The 24,527-nt window shown below is 39.9% G+C and overlaps 1 protein-coding gene across 4 annotated transcripts in view; it reads right to left on the bottom strand.

Annotated features, from left to right (window-relative positions):
* Positions 1–24,527, bottom strand: part of cadm2a (cell adhesion molecule 2a) — a 249,272-nt gene that overhangs the window by 155,925 nt on the left and 68,820 nt on the right. The window contains exon 3 of one of the 4 annotated variants that reach the window (XM_054754693.1): positions 7,839–8,011. The exons of the other annotated variants lie outside the window; for them this stretch is intronic. The gene's annotated coding sequence lies outside the window, so the exon portion shown is untranslated. The remainder of the gene's footprint in view (positions 1–7,838; positions 8,012–24,527) is intronic. 4 annotated transcript variants of the gene reach the window in all.

Genomic DNA, 24,527 nt, shown 5'->3' on the forward strand with positions numbered 1-24,527 from the left:
CAGGAAACTCCATAGTCCTGAGAGAGGCACATGTATGACACAAGGTGATTTATAGTACCTGAACCCTCATATTTCTGCCATTTTTTATTATATATTTTCATGGGCAGCCCTGAAGAAATTACACTTAGATACAGTGTTAAGTAGTCAGTGTATAGCTTGTGTAACCGTGTTACTGTCTCCTCAATATAACTCAATTGCTGGCAACAACATTTCGTTAACTTTGTGGATTATTTTGAGCTTCTGGGAAAGTTTACCAACGATGGCATTGATTACATGAGGCATTCACAATGTGTGTGACGAGCAACCGTTGAGCCATGACTTTGTGGATTATTTCGTCCAAAGTCCTCAGGGAGGTGCATGCATGAGAAATGGTGATTCATGGTGTCCAATGAAAAGCGTCTGTCTACAAAACAGTTTTTACCGTAAAAAAAAAAAAAAATTTGCTCAATTAACAGCCGAGTTTCCAATAGTCGCCTGGTGCAAGGTCTGCAAAAACAAACACCGAGCTCTCATTAGCGCAGTGGCTGTAGGCAACATCCTGATTTAGCAGCTTTATCTAACTCTGCATGCGCTTTAAAATGTCGGTTGCAGTACTCAGCTGTTGGTGTGTTACACTTGCCGTATTGTTGTTTACATTTAACCCATCAGCGATATCAATGCTGGACGAGCAGTTTGCTACTTGTTGCTATTACAACATTGGTTGCAGCAATGCGTTCCTGCTGTGTTGTGCAATAACCTTGTTCATGAATCACCATGCAGTCAAAGAGAGCTCCGGTTTTCTTTCCACTTTCTCATGCACTGCAAATAAAAGCCTCTCTCTGATTATCTCCTGCTTCCAATTAACACCCTGTCCTTTTTAATACATTTTTAACTAATTAGAGCATTTACTAAGAATTTTTTTTTTCTTAAATATAATACTGTATTTCGGATAAACTGTGAAATTCTTGGCGGGAGTCAATCGTATGATTTTAAAATAAGATGAGACTTTTTTCACATATTTTCATTGTCAGTCAGCAGTTCTTTGAAATTTTTGGCAAGTCATCTTTGAAGGTCGATTCTGTGAGAACTATTCATTAATTCATTGATTATTCATCATTCAATGAATGACTCAATGAACGTTTCAACTAGTTGGGAATTAATTTAAGTAACCTGTTTCCAACCTCTCTTCCAAGCTTATTTTCTGGAAAAAGATGCACTTTGAATGGAATTGCAGAATTAGAATTGCCAACAGATCCTCTATGTGACAGGAGTGCTTTGCTACCAGGAGAAATACAGTCGTCTCTCGCCACTCAAATCACAGTTTTTCAAAAATATATTAATGAATAAATCATGCTGTTTCTGGTTGAATACTGCCTATAATTAAAAAAATACATATATATATGTGTATTAGTGCTGTCATAACAAACACTTAAGGGACAATTTTTCAGCCAGAAAGCAACACCTATTTCTTGAATAAAACCTATAAAAACAGTTCTTTTTTTTTTTGTTGTTTAATTCTATATGTTTCTGCATCTAGAGCCAAACCAGGAAGCCGTGACTCCACTAACCGCTTAAGAAAGTGCTACAAAGAAGGGCTTGCAGTGCTGCGACAGAAGTCTATCCCAGATGAGTAATACTGAGCTAATGCAGCCCAGATTCATTGCACTGCGCATGGTGGGCTGCTCACTCAATGATCCTATCAAAACAAAGATGGGGGCACAGCTACACTTTTCTGCAGGGTTCAGTTGTTGCTATTTCTGTCGCCAGGCTTTACTCTGCGAGATCAAAAGTTTGCTTGCCTAATGTTTTACCAGAGAGAGTTGTGTGAGTGTGTGTGGAAGCCAAAATGTTGTTTCAGAGTGACTCTCTAAAAGGAGGCAGAGGAAACTAAGGGGGCATGTCTGCAGAGTGCCGTGTCCTGGTGGAGTACTGAAGGCTAGACAGAGTTAGCATGAGGGTTGCTTGGAGTTCATGCAATGTCTAAATTGAAAAAGGTTCAGGCAAGAACACAAGAGGGGAAGATGCAAAATGGAACTAATAGAACAAAATATAGAAAACGGTGAACTGTGTTATGCCAGGATGTGAGTGTATAAAATAGCCATTCTGGCTGATCTTGATCTTGTTTACTCAATATCACCAAGAGGACAATGAAGCCAGAAGCATCATTTTCCTTCAAGAGGCCCCTGAAGTGTTTACTTGTGCCATTTTCTTCCTTCGTCTCCTTTGTTAATATGTGCTTTGTGTTGATTTAATTCTGTCAATAAGGAATATTTGAGCTTGAAAATGCGCTCCAATATCAAGGGGGCTGCCACAAGGCGATACTTCTCCTGGAGACGTGCTTCACATAGCAGAAGAACATCTTGAATCAAGAGCTACAGTGAGCTGAGAGGGATAAAGAGCCATTGCGGGTAAGGGACAAGCAGATAATCACTTCAAACCTCCATATTGGAAGACTGCAGGTACTGCCTGCATCCTTGGTTCTATTCCACCCTACCATCTATTATACTCTAAATGGATGCATGTCTTGGGAAATAGCCCTTAATCAGTTATTATTGCTAGGCAAGTCATCAACGATCAATTAATTGATTGTAGATGATTAATTCAATTGTGTGAAATGGATTGATATAGCTGCTGGACTGCCTCGATGATACTCATAAGAGCTATCATGCTGTTGGTTTTGGTGTATGTTTAATGTAAAAGGGTTTAGGCGCATTGACCGCAACGGTCCCATTTTTAAAAAGAATATTAATATACCGTCATCCCTGGCCACTTTATGGTTCTAATTTTGCGGCTTCACTCTCACGGTTTTTCAAAAATATATTCATTCATAAATCTTGGTGTTTTGTGGTTGAATACAGCCTATTAGATAAAAAAAAATGTATATTGAACAAATGTAACACTTTTTCCCTACATTAAGCATTTTAAGCATAAAAATGGCTAAATAAACTAATATACAAATACAGTATAAGGCATTCAAAAACACTGTGAATGATATATAGTATTCTCCACTGGTCACTAGATCCCCAGTCAATCTCAAATAAAAATCCCTAATCCCTAATATTGGGACCGTTACCAACGGTAAAACAAAACTTAACTCTGAACCCCGGACGCCACTTCCTGTCCACCCGCCACTCATCTCCCCTAGGAAACTCATTTATGGCAACACACAAGCACAACTCTTATTTATGTCTTCAATGGCTTATTTACACTAATAATGTCTACTATATTGGGCAATACAAGTGTAAAGGTAACTATAGGGTTTTTTAATGTCTAGAGGATTCTAATAATGTTAAAAAAACACACTTAGAAGGCGCTCTAACTACGAAAATATTTGGTTTATAAATAAGGACTCCTACTTCGCAGAAATTCACTTATCACGGTCGGGTCTGGAACCAATTAACAGCAATAAACAAGGGATTACTATGGCCATGTGTCCCAACACTTTTGTACATATTGTGTATTAGGAATTCAACTGAATAGTGTGTCTAATCCAACCAGAAAAGAAAACATAGATTGGAGCGGCTGCCAACATGCAAACATGAGCAGTGTTATTGCAATTAAAATACTTTGCATAGTGCCAGCCTGGAAGATGAGAAGTGGTGGCCCAGTAGTGAGCATGTTGGCCGTGCAGTCAGGAGATTCAGGGTTCAAATCCCTGTTTGGGCATCTTTGTGTGGAGTTTACATGATCTCCTTGTGTGGGTTTTCTTCAAGTTCTCCAGTTTCCTCCCATATTCCAAAAACAAAGTCGCCCAAAGTCAGCTGGTAGAGGCTCCAGCTTCACCGTGACAAGCGGTATAGAAAATGGATGGATGGAAGAGGAGAAGCAGGACTGGCAGGACTGAAACCAGAATTCCTCTCGAGAAACTGTAAAAATTTATTCACAGTCTGGGTCAGAGTTTATCAAGGCATTTAGTTCATGTTAGAAATTGGCTCTTTTTGGATGGAGGTTATGCTGTCCACACAAGATAGGTGGTCTGAACTACATTCACCTTCAGGCAGGCTAGCAGCAAACAGAGGGTAAGTTTCGGGAGAAGTTGCCACAATAATTTCGCATAAATCATCATATAATTGTTTTGATTCTACTGATAATGAAATGTAATCAAATTTAGCTGATGTTAAATGTCAATGGCAAACTACGATAAGCAATAACAAGGCTCAGTGCAATTATTTGCATAGGATCCATAGGATTATTGATTGACTCTACGAAACAAATCATTTAGCCAATACACATAACCATATACTGTACGTGTACAGCTCTGGAAAAATCTAAGGGACCGCCTCACATTTAGACTTGTGGAGAGCATGAAAGCTGTGATTAAAAATCAGGGTTATTCCACCAAATATTGATTTCTGAACTATGTACATGAAAACATTAGTATTGGGTTGTTTACAAATGAAAATGCAAAAAAAAAAAAAAGTTAATAATCTTTTGTGTTTTGACCATTTTCCATATTTTTATTTGGAATTTGGGAGTAATACTGTCAGTAGTTTATAGAATAAAAAAACACGTTTCTCGAGAACAGAGTAAAATCAGAGAAAATGCAAATTTTGCAGTAGTCTCTGTATGTTCCCATGCAGCTCAGTTTATTGATCCTGCAGTGTTTTGCTACATATGTATCCTGGCTTGCTCAACCCCTGATTTGTATTTGCTCAACTGTTGTTTGCAAAGCCGTGTTTATTTTAATAACAACTGTTACATCATCCATTATTTACAAGGTGCCTCCGGTAGCTTGTAGGGGATGTTTGATCCAGTTGGGAATCCTAGTCTCATAAGTTCCCTTCAGCTGTTGTTGGCAGCCTGTTTGTGCCTCAGGTTGTTCAACTTGGAAAGTGTTTTGATTGCAAAAAAATGTAACTGGTAAGATAGTGAACATGTTTTTAGGTAAATATTCATTACAAATGTCAGCATGTGCGTTAGATGAGCCCACCCCATGCAGCATACACACCCAACACTTCACAGAAGGCAGCTTTGCAAAACATCAGGCTTCGCTACACATCTTAAAATAGTTCCGACAACTAGCTACAGATGTGGGCGATGTTGGATACACCTGTGCTATTGTAAAGACAGTTGCCATTTATGGGTCAAGTATTTATGAGTAATACAGCGGAAATGATAGGGAAGCGTGAATATTTACTTTACAAGCCGATTACGGTACGCACACTTAATTTTCTGCTTGCGCTTCCAAAATGTTAAAATAGGGGCCACTGTGCTCCTAGTACAAAAAGTTAGTCTGGAGCCCTGACTAGACCAATTCAATGGTTCATTTACTGTTAACCCCATATTCCTGAATACGTGATTACAGCCAAGAATTATAGATTTTGTTTTACTAGTATTTAAAACAAGCCTGTTACTGTCTACCCAGCTGGACACACAGTCCAGTTCATTTTGCAGTACCTCGTTGGAAATACTCAGATCATTTGCTATACTACCCACAGGAAGAGCCAAGGGCTGCTGGCAAATGGATTATTGAAGATGCAGGGAAAAAAAGAAAAAAGGAAAAGATTATATACTCCCTGCATTTGGACACCTGGCAGGGCTTACAAGAGTTGATTTACTCCCTAAATATTGCTTGGTGATCTCCTGAGGTTAACCCATGTTCAAAGGACAGAAATGGTCTCTTTTGCAGGTGAAAATGCATCAGCTCTCAGCAAGAAAACCAGTCCAGAATTGCAAAGACCTTTGAAAATAACTTTCTGCCAACGACTGGAATAAAGCCCAGTTTTCGAGGTCCACAGAGTCTGTGTTTATTTAATGTTCTCTTTTCTTGGACATTACGGCTAAATCCCAATTCTACCCCTTAGCCCTTTCCCTTCGTCTTACCCCTTCCCCTACCCCTTAAAACCTAAGACCAAGGGGAAGAAGCCAATAAGAAATGGGACACACTTGAGTGTCATTACATCATCACCCTGAATCGCTTGCTGGCTGTGACCTAGGCAGATGAGATAATTAAATTGTTTATAATAAATGTTTCCTATAAAGTAAAGTGCATACATTTCTACATTATTTCATTGTTATATAATCTACCCCAGAACACCTTTTTTTTGTTAAAAAAAAAATTAAGGCACACATTTTTACAAACTGTGACATTTATTGCAAAACAACAACTCTAATAAATAACAGCTTACAACCAGCACGGTAAAAATAGAAAATACAAATACATATGCAATAGAAATAACAATACAACGAACATCATCAACAAATGTAGAAATCTTATCAAGCATCAATTCAAAGGTTTAAAAATGTCATTTAGTTGTATTTGACTTTTCCATACTGGGATTGCAGCTTTTAAATGGCCCTGGAGTGCTGTGTGGTGTAGCGGAGGGCTGACTTCACTTGGCTCAGCATCTCCTGCAGGAATGACACGTGCAGGATTGATGGGCTACAACTATTAACTCATTGTAAATTCAATAATAATGTTAATAGTAGTATACTTGTCTATCGAGGCAGATGGATGGCAGAGAGAACAGTGCGCTGAAAACAAATAGAGTAATGGTTAAAAAAAAATAGGTGGGACAATGTTAGATTCCAAAAGTTGTATAAACCTCAATAATGTGGTGTCCACATATGTCCATCTGTTTACATCTTTAATTTAGCTCACTTTCTGACCACCCACACTGTATGCTGAATACAATAAACATATCTCACCATGAGAATCTCACCATGTTGGTGGACTAGGGTGGCTATAATTCACAACAAACCGACTACTTCACTCCGATGTGCTGTATTACATAAGTGCTTAGATAGCTAATATAAAATGTGAACGCCACAGTACACTTCAGTAATGTAGATTCCCCTCACTAGCGGGTGTTTAAAAAATACAACTTCCAATGAACATTATAATGTGGTCGCTATATAATCATTGTCTAATCATTTATGCAATGCAGTAGATTGCAGTGAAGTTAGATATTGGTTTGTGGCAACAATTCAAAACATGGTGAATATTTACATGGAATAGCAAATGACGGGATGTCTAACAAAACATGAGTGATGTTACTGTGAAAATCAATAATAATGCTTAGTTACTTACATTTATATGCTTCTTTCGGTCTCCGCTCTGTCCCCGCAGTGTTGTATCCGAGTAGACTCTGCATACTCCTTCATCTCAAATCTGGTCCCTGAGCACACTTGGTTTCTAGGGCTGTACATCCCTTATGTGTTTGTGTCTCACTTAAGGAAGCCTAGCTGTAGCGTATGGAGGGACCAGCTGCTCTGACATGGATAAAGACAGGCTATTGTGTTAATGGATGCTCTAGCCATCAAGGGCGCATCTGGAGCAAGTGCTGACAAGGTAAAGTGTGTGCGATGGGGTGGCGTGGGGCTGATCAAGAGTGCCCTGATGTCACCTAGAATGTGTGACACCTTGGTGTGAGCAGACACTGAGAGATGCTAATGACGGATGCCAGAATCATAATTATTCAAAGAGACTAGGGTTGGTGCCGAATATGGTAAGTTTTTAGGCAACTAGAGCACTAATGTATGTAAAACCAAAAAGGTTGGCCTGATCTCCTGGCGGAAGCCGATATTATCCAATTTGCAAAATGCAGCAGATCAGCAGCCGATCCCAATCCTGAAGATCGAACATTCCTATCGGTTATTGTACAGCCAAATATTTCAAAATGCACCTGCATTGTTTTGTGACTTGGTTCAATAAAAAAACTTTGTCCAGTCTTATTATTTAACTTTTCTTAAAATTCATGTTGAAATCTCATCTCGTCTCGTTCTCGCAGACCCAAACTCACGCATTGTCTCGTGAGTTGGATGTCTCGTGACACCCCTAGAAATCGAGGATCATCAGATCAGACGACACTTCTGTCAGCCAGTGCAAAATGCAGCCTTAGCTGACAGGAGCAACACACCTGTAGTATGGTCTTCTACCCAGCTTCTTTACTTCATGTACATTCACAGATCTTTAACTGCAACTTCCAAAACTACTTTACAACACTACTTTAGGTGTTGACTGGCAACCATTCCTGGGTGCAGTCCAACATGGGATAGACTCCAGCTCAGCCATGATCCTCAACAAGACGAGCTGTAGGAAATGAATGAAAAATACAGAAAGTTACAGTAATGAAACTACAGTATCTCCTTCATAAAGCATGAATTTAAACTCCAGTGAAATTAGTTTTCACAAAATCCTAACACTCGTGCCAACAACATTCCATAGTTCACGAATTTCTGCTGCCAGAATCGATTGAGACTAAGTGGGTGTTTTAGTCTTGGTAAGAACACAGAGACTGGTTGGCTCGGAACAAGGAAGAAAAGAAAGAAAAACACTGATCTGAATGCAACCCATCCCAAATGAACTGCTTTCTTCAGACTCAATTATGAAATGCTTGCCATTATCCAACTTATTTTAATGACATCTCATTTCCTGGCAGACACAGTTAAGACCGTCTGTTCTTCTAACATCTGCCAGATGTGAATTTAGACAAGGGATGGAAAAAGTGTCAGTAGATGGTGTGGAACAAGTATGATGTTCTTGAAGTGCGATTAATAACACGTTGATCTGCGGCTGCGTATGCCTGGATGAGTACAGCATTACAGAATTAATCAGGTTTTGTAGTAGCCTTACCCTGAACAGCAAGGTTTCCTAAACTTTGTGTCAGGACCCAAATGGGTCATTGGCTATATCAGCGTAGCGTAGTGACCCGAAGGGTTACGATCATATTTTTAAGATAATAGGTGACTAATTGTTTGACTAACTAAGTGAGAGCGAAGTCATCAAAGAATGAGCAGCTAGGAAATGTCTTTTTTTGTGTAATTTATTACCAGTAACTTATATGGATTAGATGATTGGGAAAGTATAACTCTGCATTTTTTGTCATATTTTTAAAAAAACGTATCTAGAAAAAGAGGGGTTGTCTTACATCCGGGTCAATACGGTATAATGCTGTCAGGTACACATAAATTCCATCCATATCCATCCGTCCATCTATTTTCTTGCGCTTATCCAGGTCAGAGTCGCAGGGGCTGCAGTCTCAGTAAGGAAGTCCAGACTTTCCAGTGTCCTGCCTCCTCTTCCAGCTCCACCGGGCAGACATCAAGGAATTCCCAGGCCAGCTGTGAAACATAACCTCTCATGCGTGTCCTAGGTCTGCCCTGGGACCTCCTCCTGGCTGGGCATGCCCAGGACATCTCAACAGGGATGTGTCCAGGAGGCGTCCGGACCACATGCCCGAGCCACCTCTACTGACTCCTCTCGATGTGAAAGAGCAGTGGCTCTCCTCTGAGCTCCTCCCGGATGACCGAGCTCCTCCAGCACCATGGCCTCAGATTTGGAGATGCTGAGTCTCAGCTGCAAACTGCCCCAGTAAACGCTGAAGGTCACAGCCCGATGAGGCCGTCAGGACCACATCATCTGCAAATAGCAGAGAAAGACCCTAAGGCCCCCAAACTGGACCCACTCAACGCCTTAACTGCGCTTACAAATACTGTCCGTAAAAATTATCAGCAGAATCAGTGACAAAGGGCAGCCTTGGCAAAGGTCAGTGTTCAGGCTTGCCTTACTGCTGGCAATGCGAACCAGACTCCTGCTCCAGTTGTACAAGGACCGCATGGCATGAAGGAGCGTGCCACCACATCCGTACTCTCAGAGTACCCCCCACAGGACACTGCAAGGGGCACCGTCGAATACCTTAGCTAGCAGAAGACTGGAACAACTCTACACCCTTGCAAGGGAGTTTGCCCAACCGATCTGAGAAAAATTGATGAATGTTGTAATAAACACTGATAATAAATTATGAATTTTACTAAGTTGAGTCTTAGGGAGAAAATACATGTGGTTGAAAAGGTTTCGGAAACCTTTCTTAATAGATAGACATCTCCTGTCAAAATGGAATAATTAAGATTAATTTAAATTTGGTATTAACTGAAAGTACCCTAATAAGAATAGAGTGTTTTTAAATAGAAGAGCACAAATGATGTATTTTCCAAACAAATCAATGGCAAGTCCACATATTTATAATGTCATGCACAGAAGACTATTGCTACCCTGGAGACATCCATTAATGTTAAATGTCACATTGTACCGCCTCCTTGTTTGTCTCAGCAAACCAACTAAAACACAATACACACACAAATCAACAGAACCTATCAAGTGTGGCTTCCAAATCCAACATACAATTATCTGTATGTATGACAGTAAAGTCAACCACAACAACTATAATAACATTTTAAGTGGAGACTCAGTGTACTGCACTTTTATTCACATTTTGACTACAAGTGCTTTAAACTAAGTACAGTGGAACCTCAGTTAGTGTACGCCCCGGTTCGCGTGGTTTTCAGTTAAAATGCCATGTCAAAAATGCATGCCAAAACGTTGCCTTGGTTTGTGTACATTTTCTGGTTAGCGTCGGGTTATTAATACACTGCCTGAGTGCAGCTGTGTTCTTAATGTATTTTATCACAAAGCATCCTTGTTAGCAGCTTGCTATTACATGGAAACAGGAAATGGAAGTCAGCTCCATCAGTGGAATCCAAGAAATAACTCATTGCAAAACACAAAGGTGGCCACATTATGTCTTCCTCAACAATCACATAGTCAGTGAAGGTAAAAGTAACGTTAGATGTTCATTTATCCCTTTCATTCATCATTTATATGTATTTCGAATTGTTTTATATAATTGTTTTATGCAATCTATAATTGCACAACTATAAAAATGTGCTTTCTGTTAACATTTTTGGTTTTCTGGAACAGATTAATTGGATTGACATTATGTTTTATGGGAAAAAAAATGATTCCATTAGAGTACCATTTAGGATAGAGTCAGACCTTCTGGAACGGATTAATGACGCTAACCAAGGTTACACTGTAATTTGTTTTAATACTCTAGAATCCCAATATTGAGGTGATCTTATTGCTGGGCAGGTCAGGGTCACACAACCTTGCGCTTTCTCAATCCTTTAAAACTACATGAACGTCACAAACAGAGAGAATGTGGGGCTACAGATAGAAGCTGTAATATTTTTAATGAGGCACCTGCTCCACTGTGGTGCTGCTAATGCACTAGCAGATTCGACCTAACAGCCAGACTCTCCCCAGCTCAGTGGGAGACGCAGACACACTCAGTGAACAAGACAGGAGAGAGGGAGGAAAAAAAAAATAATAGATATATATATATATATATATATATATATATATATATATATATATATATATACACACACACACACACTTCACCTGTCATGCAGCACCACAGATTATAATTAGGCCATTAAAAAGTAAAATAAAATCTGATTCACACAAAGAAAGCCTGACTAGTATTACCTACCACGGTGTGCCACGGGGTGCAAACACAACGTCCTCATTTACATTCACACACCTACACCTGCGAGCCACAATTTAATCTGATATGAAGACACGAGCTGAATGAAGATACTCTCTCTCATATAAACACTTTGCATGTACGCGGAGGCATTCATCCATTTTAAGTGCAATCTTGGAGGGGAAGTGTGGTGATCAAAAACCATATGGCAGGTGCAGGGTCTTAATACATCAGTGAAAGAGAGCATTGGTAATTGCAGTTTTTCAGACGCAGCAGTGTTTTTTTTTCTATGCAGGTGAAGCGCTGCGGTACAAGGAAGGCTCTAAAATGACACAAACAAATACACCTGAGAGCTTGACTGATTCCACCTGGTGAAGTCTGCTTTTTAATTGTCTAAAAGCACCGCAGAGGATGCACTGAAACACCTGGGTGGCAGTTTTTCGGCACATTTCAGTGGTATTTCAATCCAGACGGCAGCAGGAGGTGATTTGGCATTTCGCATTACCACGCCTGTAATGTGCAGGCCTGTGCAATTACAACTTGCGGCATTGTGCAGGTTAGATAACCCACTGCAGGTCATATTACCAATTCAGTTGCTGAAACTTCTTGGTTGGTTGCAGTCACGCCACCCAACTTTTTACCTTAAAGATGTTGTTGCCTTGCAGTCACAGCCCAATATTTTTCTAATTATCTTTAAACTGACTTCATAGGTGTACTTATGTGTAATTAGAACAACAATATGTTTGTTATTGTGGTTTTCAGTGGTGTGGAATTGCACAGCATCATAGTAGATGAGTTTCTACAATTTTGCCTGCCCCAAAAATGGCACGTTCTCCGAACCTGCTGACTAAAAGCCTGACAAGGGGGTCAAAATTTTTTGCAGTGTTCAAACACTGCCACATCATAAAAAAAATGCAAAAAGATAACAGTACAATGTTAAGTTCATGAACCACATTATTACATTATCTTATTATTTTCCTACAGTATGTATTCAACCAGAAGAGAGTGCATTTGGAATACAGGAAGTTAACAAATCTATTGCAATTGACCACGGATGGGGAGTAGGATTAAATAAGCTTTGCCTCTTCCTACTCCTTTTGGACATGTAGAACTGTGAATTGAATTATGTGATGTATTCCATTGTAACATGTATGCATGTCGAAATAAGTTAAACCATTACCATTAAAAATAGTAATGGTACCTTGCAGTATACTGTATGTCAATGATAACAATCATGATGACTGGACACTACATGACTTTTAGATATTAATACATAGTTAACTAAATAATGTTTTATTCACGTGGAATAATTTTGCCGCATAACTACAGCCTAGCTTATTGCTTTTCTTTGCTGGTGTGTGTTAGCACGCTAATTAACGCACGTGGCCGCGACGGACACGAAAGGTAGCTATTTTTCTTGGTTGATATTATCTGTGCCGCAGAATTTGTGTGCGTATTTTGCCAACAGCACATCAATAATGACTGCCACTGCAAATCATTTTACAGGATGCAATTACAGTTCGTATCAGAGCCACTCAGTACAACCATGATATTCCTGTCCCCCCCCCCCCCCCCCCCCCCCCCCCCCCCCAATATCCATGATTACATCATCAATCAAGAAAAGACAAATCGTTATCCAGGATTCATTTTATCTCCATAATGTAACCCTTCCATTTAACCCACGACTAACAATTCAAACTAGACATACAATAGAAGATCCTTGTAAAGATCTGTGCAGGTTCGTAGAATGTGTGATATGTAAATAACCAAAACATCAGCTCACAGGACACAATGCAGTTCTACATCACAGCATACCACAATAATACACTAATGACACAAATACTGTACAATACATGTGAAAATTGACCCGGATATAAAAAGTCGTATTGTATTCGGGGTCTGCAAACCGACAGACGGCACAAAATGACTTTACCCCAAGCTAGTCAGAGCTTTTCTTCTTGTCACTCACATGCACCACTGACCTGGAGAGATGCAGCTGTGGCATAGACACAAAAAAGTGTCACAAAAGGTTGTCAGCAAGAGAGGAGGAGTTATGATGCAAATTGTAAGATATGGTAATCATTGAAGTAGTGGTATCAAATAACTGTCGAGCAGCTAAGAAACTCTACCTCTGCTCTCTCTTACTTAATTGATATTGAAAACATGATTAAATAAATACACATACTGTATGTTCAGGTCGTCTGATATTTGGTCAGTACAGTAGATAAATCGTTCTGTGTGCCACGCCCCAAACTAACTCCCTCCTGTGATGTCTGTAATTATGTTTACTATGATCACGGTTTGTGTTGTTTTGTGTTTGCGCCTAATGCAAAACCGGTACTCCCTGTAAACAAACCCCCTCCCAGCCACTACATGAGTTAGTTTTTAATAAAGTATATTGCAGTACATTTACAGTGCAGGTGCATTCAATTTAACCTAACAAAGCCGGCTCACAAATACATTCTTGGCATCACACAGTGCCAAAAAAAGGGTGATTACGTCAAGACTCTCAGCTAATATCACCGGAGGCAGTCACCCTGACATGTGAGTGTGAGTGCGAATGCAGACACAGAGCCAGAGTGGGAAGGAAGGAGAACGAAGAGTGAGGTGACAGAAGCTACCCTACTAAACAATTGATGAGCAGAGTCGGAGACATGTTTCATCCACACCATTTCCTGCCGCGATACACGTCCTCCGCAATGACTTACTGTCATCAATATTGTGATGTCCTGCTAGGATGAGTTGACAAAGATACCCAGTCTGGAGCCGTGGCAGTGTGCATAGTGTATGTGATTTTTGAATGGGTGTGGCAGGATTTTACAACATGGTTGCTTACCTGAATCCTTACACACTTTAATCTTTTCAAAAGTGCTGTTTTGAATACTATTGGAGGGGACATTTTACAAACCTTTGCACATTAATTCAGGTGGAAATGAACAGGTGCAGCGATTTGTCTTTAAACTCTGCTGCAAAAGTCTGCTTGATAGATGCCATGTATGTTCTGTAGGCAGTGTGTTGTGATAAGGGGGTTACTACAACACATGGTGCCACCATATTAGTCATAGTGAAGATCTACGTCAAAAATATATGCAAAAAGTTTGCCTTGATTCGCATTATTTCCTGGTAGCGTACAATATGGTCTTGTCACATTACTGAGTGCAATTGTGTTCGTAGAGTATTTCTTTGTCACAAAATCTCCCTTTTAGCACTCTATTAGAGTTTTGCTGGAAACCAAAATCAGAAGTCATTGTCCCCAAGCTACCGCTGCTCGTTCATGACATCATCAGCGGTTGACTGTGTAGTTCTTTGCTAACTAACACAATTGCGCCACAAGTCCCTGCTTTTCTTCTTGATCACGGCTGCAAAATAACCCACAGTGGAGCCAAAGGAAGTTGCAATTGCCAGAATTTTGACAAAGAAGGTGAGAAACACTATTGAATAAAAAAAAAAGGACTCATAGCAAAACACAAAGAGCAATTTGAGCTGGTTTTCATCAAATGAAAACCCACTTGGAGCCACAAAACCTATTTATATAGATAGATACAGTACATACTGTATATATTCGCTACATATATAGTTTCCTTAAGCATTTCTGTCTACCTGGCAATTAGTGCTGTTTCTTAAGCCAATTCTTAAGCCTTCCCGACTGTTTTTGGATCAACATTCGTAATAAAAGTGTTGGTTAGTTCAACTTCCAGTACCACTCTCCATGTCGCTTTAGTTGCTGTTGTTCATTAGCGACAAAGGAAGCTAACAAGCAAAATAGTTGACCGGCGTTGACCGGGTTTCTCACCGAGTTAATCACCAGAAAACACTGCCTTTAGCACTTTGGCGGAGACTTGCACGCGCTCATCTGTGACGCAGAAATTCAAAGGGTTCATGACGGCGTCAGAAGAGACACCGTCGTGACTACACAGAAGCATAAACCAGTTGGAGCCACATCAGAAGGATAAAAGAGGCTCATGCGGCTCCAGGGCCGTGGGTTGCCGACCCCTGGGCTAGATGAACCAAAACAATATGAGCCAAACACAAACAGCAAGTGGCTTGGTCTGCAACATATCATAAAAGAGGCAAAAATGTTTATCACTGTTTTCCAAAGTCAAAGCTGATGTGTGTAAATGTCGTGTTTTGCCTAAAACACAAAGATAATATGTCTGCTTTCATGGATGGCTAAGGAAATTAAAAAATATTCAGATTTAAGAGGCTGAAAGCAGAGGATATTTACATTTGTACATCAAAAACCATGAATTGAATACCAAAAGAGTTGTCAGCTAAATAGATAATTGATTAATCATCGATTAATCGATTAACTGTTGCAGCGCTGCATATAAAACTATAATCGTAAAACTATATAAACGTGTTTTGCGTTATGTTTTGTAATGTTTTGTAATGTTTTCTGGAATGGATGGGAAAAATGTATTCGGTTAGAGTATGTTTTGGTTAGACTGACCTTCTGGAAAGGATGAACGATGCTAACCGAGATTCTACACAGTCACAGTCCAATAACGAGGTATGAGCGACAAATGAGAATGTTCTGGACAGAACCCAATTTTAAAAAGACTCAAATTTAATGTTTCAAACACAAAACCAAGTAGAAATGCACGGTGGCAGACGACCAGCTTGTATGTCACAGAGCATCCTCCAATTGTTTTGCCATACAAAACAAAATCATACATATACAGTAGTACCTCGCATAACATAAACCTCCTTTTACGTAAATTCCACTGAACGTAAAGAATTTATGTAAAGTTTTTGCATCGTATTACGGAAGAAATTCCATATAACATAAAGTGTCAAGCCAGTGCAAGTTTTTTTTTTTCCAATCAACTTTATTTATGCCTCAAGTCGGTGCAAGTTCAGACTAACACTTGGTGACGCCTTCTGACGCTTCACGCTCTCATTGGCTGATTTTCGGGGCACCGCCTCCGCTCTCATCTCATTGGTTAATTATTGGGGCACCGCCTACGCTGTCATCTCATTGGCTGACTTATACAGCACGTTTGTGTGAGAGACAGGCTTCTCCCTTCAACCTCATTCATCTTCGTAGTCACCCTTAAACTAACTTAAACAATTAAGTTAAGTTACAAATTAAAATTTTGCACACAGCATTATCGTGTAGTGCGTGTGCGTTTGTCTCTGAGTCGAGATGACTCTTAGACTCTTTCAGGCTAGTCCTCCTCCTCCTTCCTGCCTCTACTTGCGTGCTCCTGATCAAGACATCTCGTGAACGGTAGGATTGTTTTTGTTTTTCAGTTTTATTCATTTACAGTAATCTTATTTATTACCTTATTTTATATTGGAATGTTCCTGTACTATGTTTATGCTAATATATTATCCCACCATATTTGGTGGACTTTGAATATTTTGAAGTGTTTAAAGGGGTGAGTTTGGGAAGATCTTGGAACGGATTAGGCTATTTACATGTATTTTACGCTTCGTACAACATAAAAACCCTATAACATAAAGGTTCTCGGAACGGATTATTTACGTTGTAGGGGAGTCTACTGTATTTAAATTTTTGATTGAAGTACTTTGGAAAAAAATCTCAAATTAAGAGAATAAAAATGTGTTTACAATGAGAATAAATGTATGTGGAAAAAAAGTCATGGTTCAAAAAAAAGTTTGGCGGCGGATGGACACGAATGTGGCAGCGGATACAGTAGTGGCAGTGGAAAAACAGCCCCGGGTTTTCCCCAGTGAGATACAATATGATCCTGTTAGAGATCAACAGTGGCAAATTCTCTTCAGTTACAGCAACAAATATGCACAAATTCCAGGACATTTTTACCCAAAAGCTGTTTTAGGCATGTTTAATGCCAAAAGAAGCAACTGGCTCTGGTTCTGCCTCCAGTTGTGAAGTGTAATTGAAGTTTAAGACACTAAAAAAAACAAATGGAAGAGCATAATACTGTCGACCCCATTTAATATATTTAACACAGCCTGGCTGGTAAGTCCAAATAGAGCAACTTAATGTGTATAATCAACTTGTACCTGCATCCAGTCACCATGGAAACAAGAGATCTGAGCGAAGAAAGGTGAACGAAAAAGAAAGACAAGGAAAAACTCCATGGTACCATGGAGATGAAATGCTCGACAGATGGATGGCGTTATCCCTCATGCAGATTTCACATAATCTATATTCCACCGTTTTTATCATTCTCCCTGCAACATATGACGTTTCTGCTCAGAGGAAGAAATAAAAAGGAAAAACTTTGGCTGCCACAGAATGTCAGATAGTAAAGAAACATCTAGTGATGTTCATTCACTGTGTTTGGTCGGAGTGGATAAAAGGTTTTAAAGATTAAAAAAAAAAAAGAATACACGGATTTCTTTTTCAGGCTATGAGAGAAACTGATTTAACCTTGAATTTTTCCTAAACTTTGGGAGCACATGACTTAATATTGTTCGTTGTATTATGGGATAAAGCATTTGTTCTCCCTCATCAGCAACAAAGTTCTTTGTTCGGGTGGGTTCACAAAAGCTACTCAGAATTTAGTTTCCTGGACTAATATTGTTAAATAATTTACCTGGGCAACATTTCTGAGAGTCTAGTTGCTGAAGAAGTAAACAGGAAGTACCTAGCACTCAAGCGAAATGTAAAGTGCATGTGTGTCGGCAAATAAATAAATTAGTAGGTGTGTGACTACATACAGAAACAACATCTTCCTCTGTTGTTATATCCAAGCCCACAAGCTGCCACATCTATCTTGCTGTGCCCGAACAGTTATTGCTATTAAGCCAATCACTTACAGTAAAATCGCCTCAACTGCTATAGATACAGCTATTGACCGAACACGCACCTCCTTCTTCAGAGCGGCAGGCTGGAAACATCAATCACTTCCTCTCGCTTATTCAGTTCTCCTGAAAATGCCCTATTTACACTCAGACAAAGGAGGCATTGATGGTGCACGTAGTAATAGAGGGAAGCTGTAGATGATCACAGCCACAGACACACTCGATTCCTGTTTGTTGCTGTGAATTATCAACGACTACACTATTAGGGGACTACCAGGCTGCACAGATACATCATGGTGGTGGGTTCTGCAAATTTCTACTACCAAATAATGGTATTTATATTAATAAATAAAACTGACAACATGCTGTCAAACGTTGGGAAAATAGAGTTCAAGCTGACAAGCCTGATACAGGCTTGGGAGATTGGATGAATATTCTGTCACATCCATTTGGAGGCAAACAAGATTAACAAATACTGCAAACCTTCTTTCTACACATGTTCCTGTCTCCGCAGTGGGGTTTAATCCTAAAAAGGAATAGCATTACATTCCCAAGAGAAGAAGATTTCAGTTTACAGCGGATGAAGGAAGTCAACAGTTTTTTTTGTACAGTGGATCCCTGCATATTCGCAACACAAATGTGTGCGATTTTGGTAAAAAAAAAAAACATGACTGTGTAGTCTGTAATAATTTATAAATATGTGATAACACATATTAAAATGTATGTGTACCATGTAAGGGTGTGATGTTATTGCAAGATGGATACAGAAGCACTAGCTTTGGCGGTCAATCCGGCCTCAGAATTGCAACGAGGTGAACACAAGTGTCATATTATCCTACGTTGTTACTGAAATTACAACAGGTAAACAGAGGTAGGACAAACGGCTTTCCTGACAGCTAGCCGAGACAACTCTGCTGCCTGCGGAGCAGCATACTGCTGCTAGCCACTTTAGAGGGAGATGGAGGCGCCCCCACAACAACAGAAGCGAGGGTAGCGCTAGTGAAGTTAGTTTCACGTAGGAGGTTGGATATTGAGCTCCGTAGCTACAGTGGTAGTTCCCCCTGGTGCGCTGGTTGTCAATAAATTACTATTACATTGAAGAGATGGCATATATTCTACGTCACACCACCAATTGATCTAGAACCATGTCAAATTCTTAGTCTCACCCATCTCCCAGTTTTTCCAATGTATTGGATCTTTTATTGGATTACAGACCTGACTCAGAGTTTTGTTTCAAAAGCCAAACAATATTGTTGGTCATGCTTTAAATAAAATGTGAAAATTCAGCATTATTTTGGTTGCATTATTTTTAATGCTTTGAAGAGTTATTTTCATAACCATATTCAATTCCACAAAGTCATGTTTGCAACGAAAGCTTATTGTTAAAAAAAAAAAAAAAGATCAAGATGGAATCGGATCGCAAGCCAGAAAATATGGATCGGGACATCCCTCGTTGTGAGTGTACAATAACTAATGAGGAGAGACATAATTAAATTATTAGGGCTGTCAAACAATTGAAATTTCAAAGTCATATTAATCACGGTTTTCAAATAATTAATCATGATTAATCACCATTTGCAACTATCTCTGAAATATGCCCATTTTTATTGTATTTCATTTGAAAAATGACAGCATTTTATATATATATTGGTTTGTCTTAACAGCTCCAAATTAACTGAAAATTTAAATCAAGCTAAAAGTTAGCACATGTCTGAAAATCTATTTATCTAACACTTGCATTTTCTGGGATTTCCGAGCACACTTAAATACAGCAAATTGTACTTCCGAAGTAAGATGGACAAGGTGAGTGATAAGAATATCCACTTATTGATTTTCTTTGCATTTATGTTTATTTAGACCACACATACACGCATAATAAAGATGTTGTGACCTTCAGAGTGTCCATGAATGCATCTTGCGGTCGTCTAGTGACAATGACAAAGTGTTGTTCCGACGACGAAGTGACTAGACACTTGTTTGTGAGTTGGAAATACATCTATGGTGTTGGAATTGCACTGCTGTTGTTGTGTTCAGGTCAGAATAAAGTAATAAAAGACCGTTAGACTCAGATGCTACACTGTGCCTCCGTCTGTCGCCATAACAGAGAGGCGTGGCTCGCCATGATGTGTATGCGTTAATTGCAATAACAATTTTAACGTAATTCAATAAATCAGTTACCACCCTTAAAGCTCTGTTTTTGACAGCCCTACTAATTATTCGTCACTTTTATTGCAAATGTTGATCCAAAATCAGAGGATAACCTCAACGTCAAGCAACCAGGAGGATTTGGAAGTCAAAAATAGACATTTTTAGGGGTGTCTCTATTACCTGTGGGCTCTACCGTACTGCACATTAATGAAGGACAACAGGCAATTTACAGAGACATGGAACATCTAGAAAACACAGGGAAAAACAGAGAAACATATTGTTTTATACGCTTTTCCAATTGAAAAGCTAATTTTTCGGAGCTACAAAAAGGGATTGACTGCTGCATACTTTATGAAAACAGAAAACAAACAGCCAGTCATATGTTGTATGTTTTAAAAGGTTTAGGGGGAGTTACGTGGTGTTAAGTCTGCCATGCAGGCTTTCTGAAGCTTTGGACAACAGTAAAAATCTAATGTGAACACAAAAATCTGTATATTTTAAAATCAGCATAATTCATCACTTGACAGCAGGTTTACCCACCCAGTCTTTACTTGCATGCATCCACCAGACTGCCAATCAATAATCATAATGACAATCTGCTCGTCACGACGTTGCTGTGACTTTGCACAAAATGAGCTGCACGGCGAGTAGCAGCCCAGACAAACACAATGTAATAAAATTTCATTGAGTAGGTATCATAATGCCACTGTTATTCAGTCAACGTCAATAATCCTATGCGGCCAATTCGCACCCCTGTGGATCTTGTTTCAAACTTAGTGAACCTTCCATGTGATTACAAAGTCATTATGCACCAGCAGATGACAAGATATGTATGAAACTACCATTGTGGATGGTCCTTATGAACTTTGTATTATCATTAATCACTTCCGCTAAATGAAGGAAGGGGAAATATCATCAACAATGCAACGCAATATTTCAGTTTGAAGAATATTTGGCTTTTTTGGGGAGGTGGGGGGTGGGGTGGGGGTGGGGGGGACGACAGTAAACAATCATGCCTCGACTGTTAAAACACAAACGAGCAACTTGTGTATGGCATTCACAAAAGGCTCCAACTTAATGGAAGTTTGAATTACCATTTAAATGGGATTTCCTTTTTTGTTGTGTGGCGGCGGTGCGACGGTGGTGGGTGGGGCATCATACAGAAAGATAAATTACATCGTAAACAACGTCAAAACAGTTTAATGACACATATGAAATGAAAGCCTATGCTTTCTTGGCTGCTGAGTGATATAAACAGCAGACTGAATAAATAACGAGCCAGGCCCGAGGCAAAAAAGCCACTATGCAGACTTGTTTTGTCTCGAGCTGCCCTTGCACTTTTAATTGACTTGAATAAAAACTCAATTACAGCATTGCGGCCACCGGAGGGAGAAAGAGCAAGTGAGCGAGCGAGAGTGTGAAGAGGATAAGGAGGGAGGGGAGGAGGGAGTTATTGGGTCAGAATGGCACCTCAGGGTTGTGGGGGGTGGGTGGGTGGTGAATCAGGACAGCAGACAAAGCTTTTCGACTAGCCAGTATGTCTGTGGGAATTACACCTCAGTGAGAGGTAGACTAAAAAAGATTAACAACAGGAGGGGGTGGAGAAGGCGGAGCGTTTTCCTAGTCTCTTTTAAGGCTTTTTTCATGCATTTATTCTCATTTTTATCTTTTGCCCCTCTCCGCTGGAGTGGGAGACTGATTGAAGATGACGAGCACTGAAATGGTCGGTAAAGCCGGCAGGTCCACAAGGAGCTAATGTGATGCAATGAGCGGGAAAGCGGAGATTCTTTATGAAAAGGCATAGCACGGCGATACTGACGGGCTCTATCACGCTTTGTGGCTGTGTTAATTGTATGCTTGTAACGTATGCTGTAAGAGCAGTTCATGGTGGGTGGATGCTGGAAGTGTGAGCCTTCCATACATTTGAAATCGCAACACAACAGATTCTTTGTCATCCCCCACAAGCAGTCGATGCAATGTTTGCGCACTGTGAGCCAATATTTCCGTGTTCTAGTGTGTGTGTACGTGAGGACAGCGAGCTGTTGTTCCCATTGTTGCGCTTTATTGATTAGTCATCTCTGTGGGCAATAGGCGCCGTTATCGGGCCTGACACCGAGACAGACGGGGGTGGATGATGCATGGGACGGGAAAACTGTTCAGACGCAAAGATAATGGAGCGACGCGCACACGCCGACACGCTGTGCTGCCAAGATGGACGGTATTCGGCAAACTGGCACATGCTCCCACAGTCTCTTGCACACAAAATAGGCCCATTACACAAGTGAGCGCAAACATATTGGCAGCCGTGGATTTGTTCTCAGCACCATGGACAGCACTCTAAATCTGAAAACTGCATATGGATAATGATTATCTATTGTCACTTGTACGTCTAACAACAGGAGAGCTCAAGAATTACAGCAAAAGTGGCTTAAAACAAAAAAAAAGAAAGAGCAAATCCATACTGAGACGTCAAACCCCACCGAGCCTCTCCACAACATGCAGCCATGGCTTCTGGGACTCACCTAGGGTGGGAAAAAAAGAGAAGAGACAATGAGGTCAGCATTAAAGAATAACACCATGCAAGTCACACACACTCATCCATGTACTTAATGGTGTGAAACATTTAAATGAGCTACATTCTGAGAGCAGACAGACCCACATTTGTTAGCATGTTTACACTGTAGCGTTACTGGTTATAATGACTGTAACACATGTAAACACACAGCAGGAGCTCATTCACAAACACTCCCAAGCTAATCCCCCATTTACTTGAGATTGAAGCAAAAAAACAAAAAAGGCTTCTTAATTATTTGACACTGTGTCACTCTGTGCGTTGTTAAATTATTCACTATAATAGCAGGTTTTATAGATGAAAAAATATATTAACAATTCAAAATAATTTCAGTAGTATTTTAAAAAAAGAATATATCTTGTTAAAGGTCCCCCCTAAGGGTAACCTCAATGACTTTCATCAGATTTAGGTCTGAGCTCTGGCTCTGACTTTGTTCAATGCATCGCAATGTTTTTCTGGTGAAGCCATTCTACTAGTCATGCATCACAGATACAGTATGGGCATGAATGTCACATTCATTCCGGGGCCTTTAACTCATTCAATACCCAAGATGTTGTTATACATTTTTACAAACCCGAACGTAATTATATGTCTTTTACATTTTTTGGGCGAGAGAGGCGAAAGGGGATGATGATGCAACTCCTCACCAATGGATTACGCTTGAGAGCAATTTTAATGCCATAAAAACGGCCACTAGGTGGCGGAAGTGTATCATGAGAGGAAGGAGGAACACACATGACAGGAAGAGCATAAAGGCAGCTGTTACATTGAAAAAAACGGCATTGTAGGGAAATTTTAACGCATGCACACTCACACCGACACACACATCCACGCACGTGCACACATGCACACGCATGGTTGAGTTCCAAATGTGAAAATTGTACTGTAAATAGTTCATAGTGTTATATTCCATCCATCCATCCAGGGCACATATAGACAAACAACCATTCATACTTACATTCATACCTATGGACAATTTAGAGTCTCCAATTAACCTAACATGCATGTTTTTGGAATGTGGGAGGAAACCGGAGTACCCGGAGAAAACCCACGCACGCACGAGGGGAGAACATGCAAACTCCACACAGAGATGCCCAAGATGATTACCATTTTTAATAATTTGACAGCTCTATTAACTCATTCAATGCTAAACACGTATTTATGTGTTTTTATGAACCCGAACGCTCGATCCCAAAGACATATTTATAACGTTTTTTTGGCGCAAGAGGCAAAAAGAGGTGATGATGCAACTGCACACTAATGGATGTCACTTTTAGAACAGTTTTAAGCAATAAAAAGGGCCACAAGGTGGCAGAAGTGCATTTGATAAGAGTTTGGCGTATTAATTATAATCATTAATCATACATGACAGCAAGGGGGAAGCGGAAGAACGTGGAGGAGGATACACACAGTTCAGTTCCAAATCTAAATAGTAAATAGTTCATGGTGTTATGCTTGTAAATAAATTGTTATTTTGATGTAAATTATGTTGTGCAGCAAAACACATTTGTCTCAAAGTGAAAGTTATGCTTGAAATGAATCTTTCCACAAAAAGCTGGTTTTCTCCCTTTTCTAGTCAGCAACTAATATTTTCCTGAAACTGACCAATGTTCTACTGCTGTTTACTAAAGAACAGAAAAAGGTGGAAACAAGCTTTTTTTTCCTGATGACAAACGGGAGTCTAATCTTTCTTTTAGTAGGCTCCATGTCCAATAGTCTGTGTGCCTTTAAAGAACAGTCAAAATTTTCTAAAATGGCCGGTACTGAGAGGATTCTCTTTTGAAAAATGGCTGGGATTGGATGAGTTAATGATGTATGTGGGGGTG

Source organism: Dunckerocampus dactyliophorus, chromosome 16 (assembly GCF_027744805.1).
Source record: "Dunckerocampus dactyliophorus isolate RoL2022-P2 chromosome 16, RoL_Ddac_1.1, whole genome shotgun sequence".
Lineage (NCBI taxonomy): Eukaryota > Metazoa > Chordata > Actinopteri > Syngnathiformes > Syngnathidae > Dunckerocampus > Dunckerocampus dactyliophorus.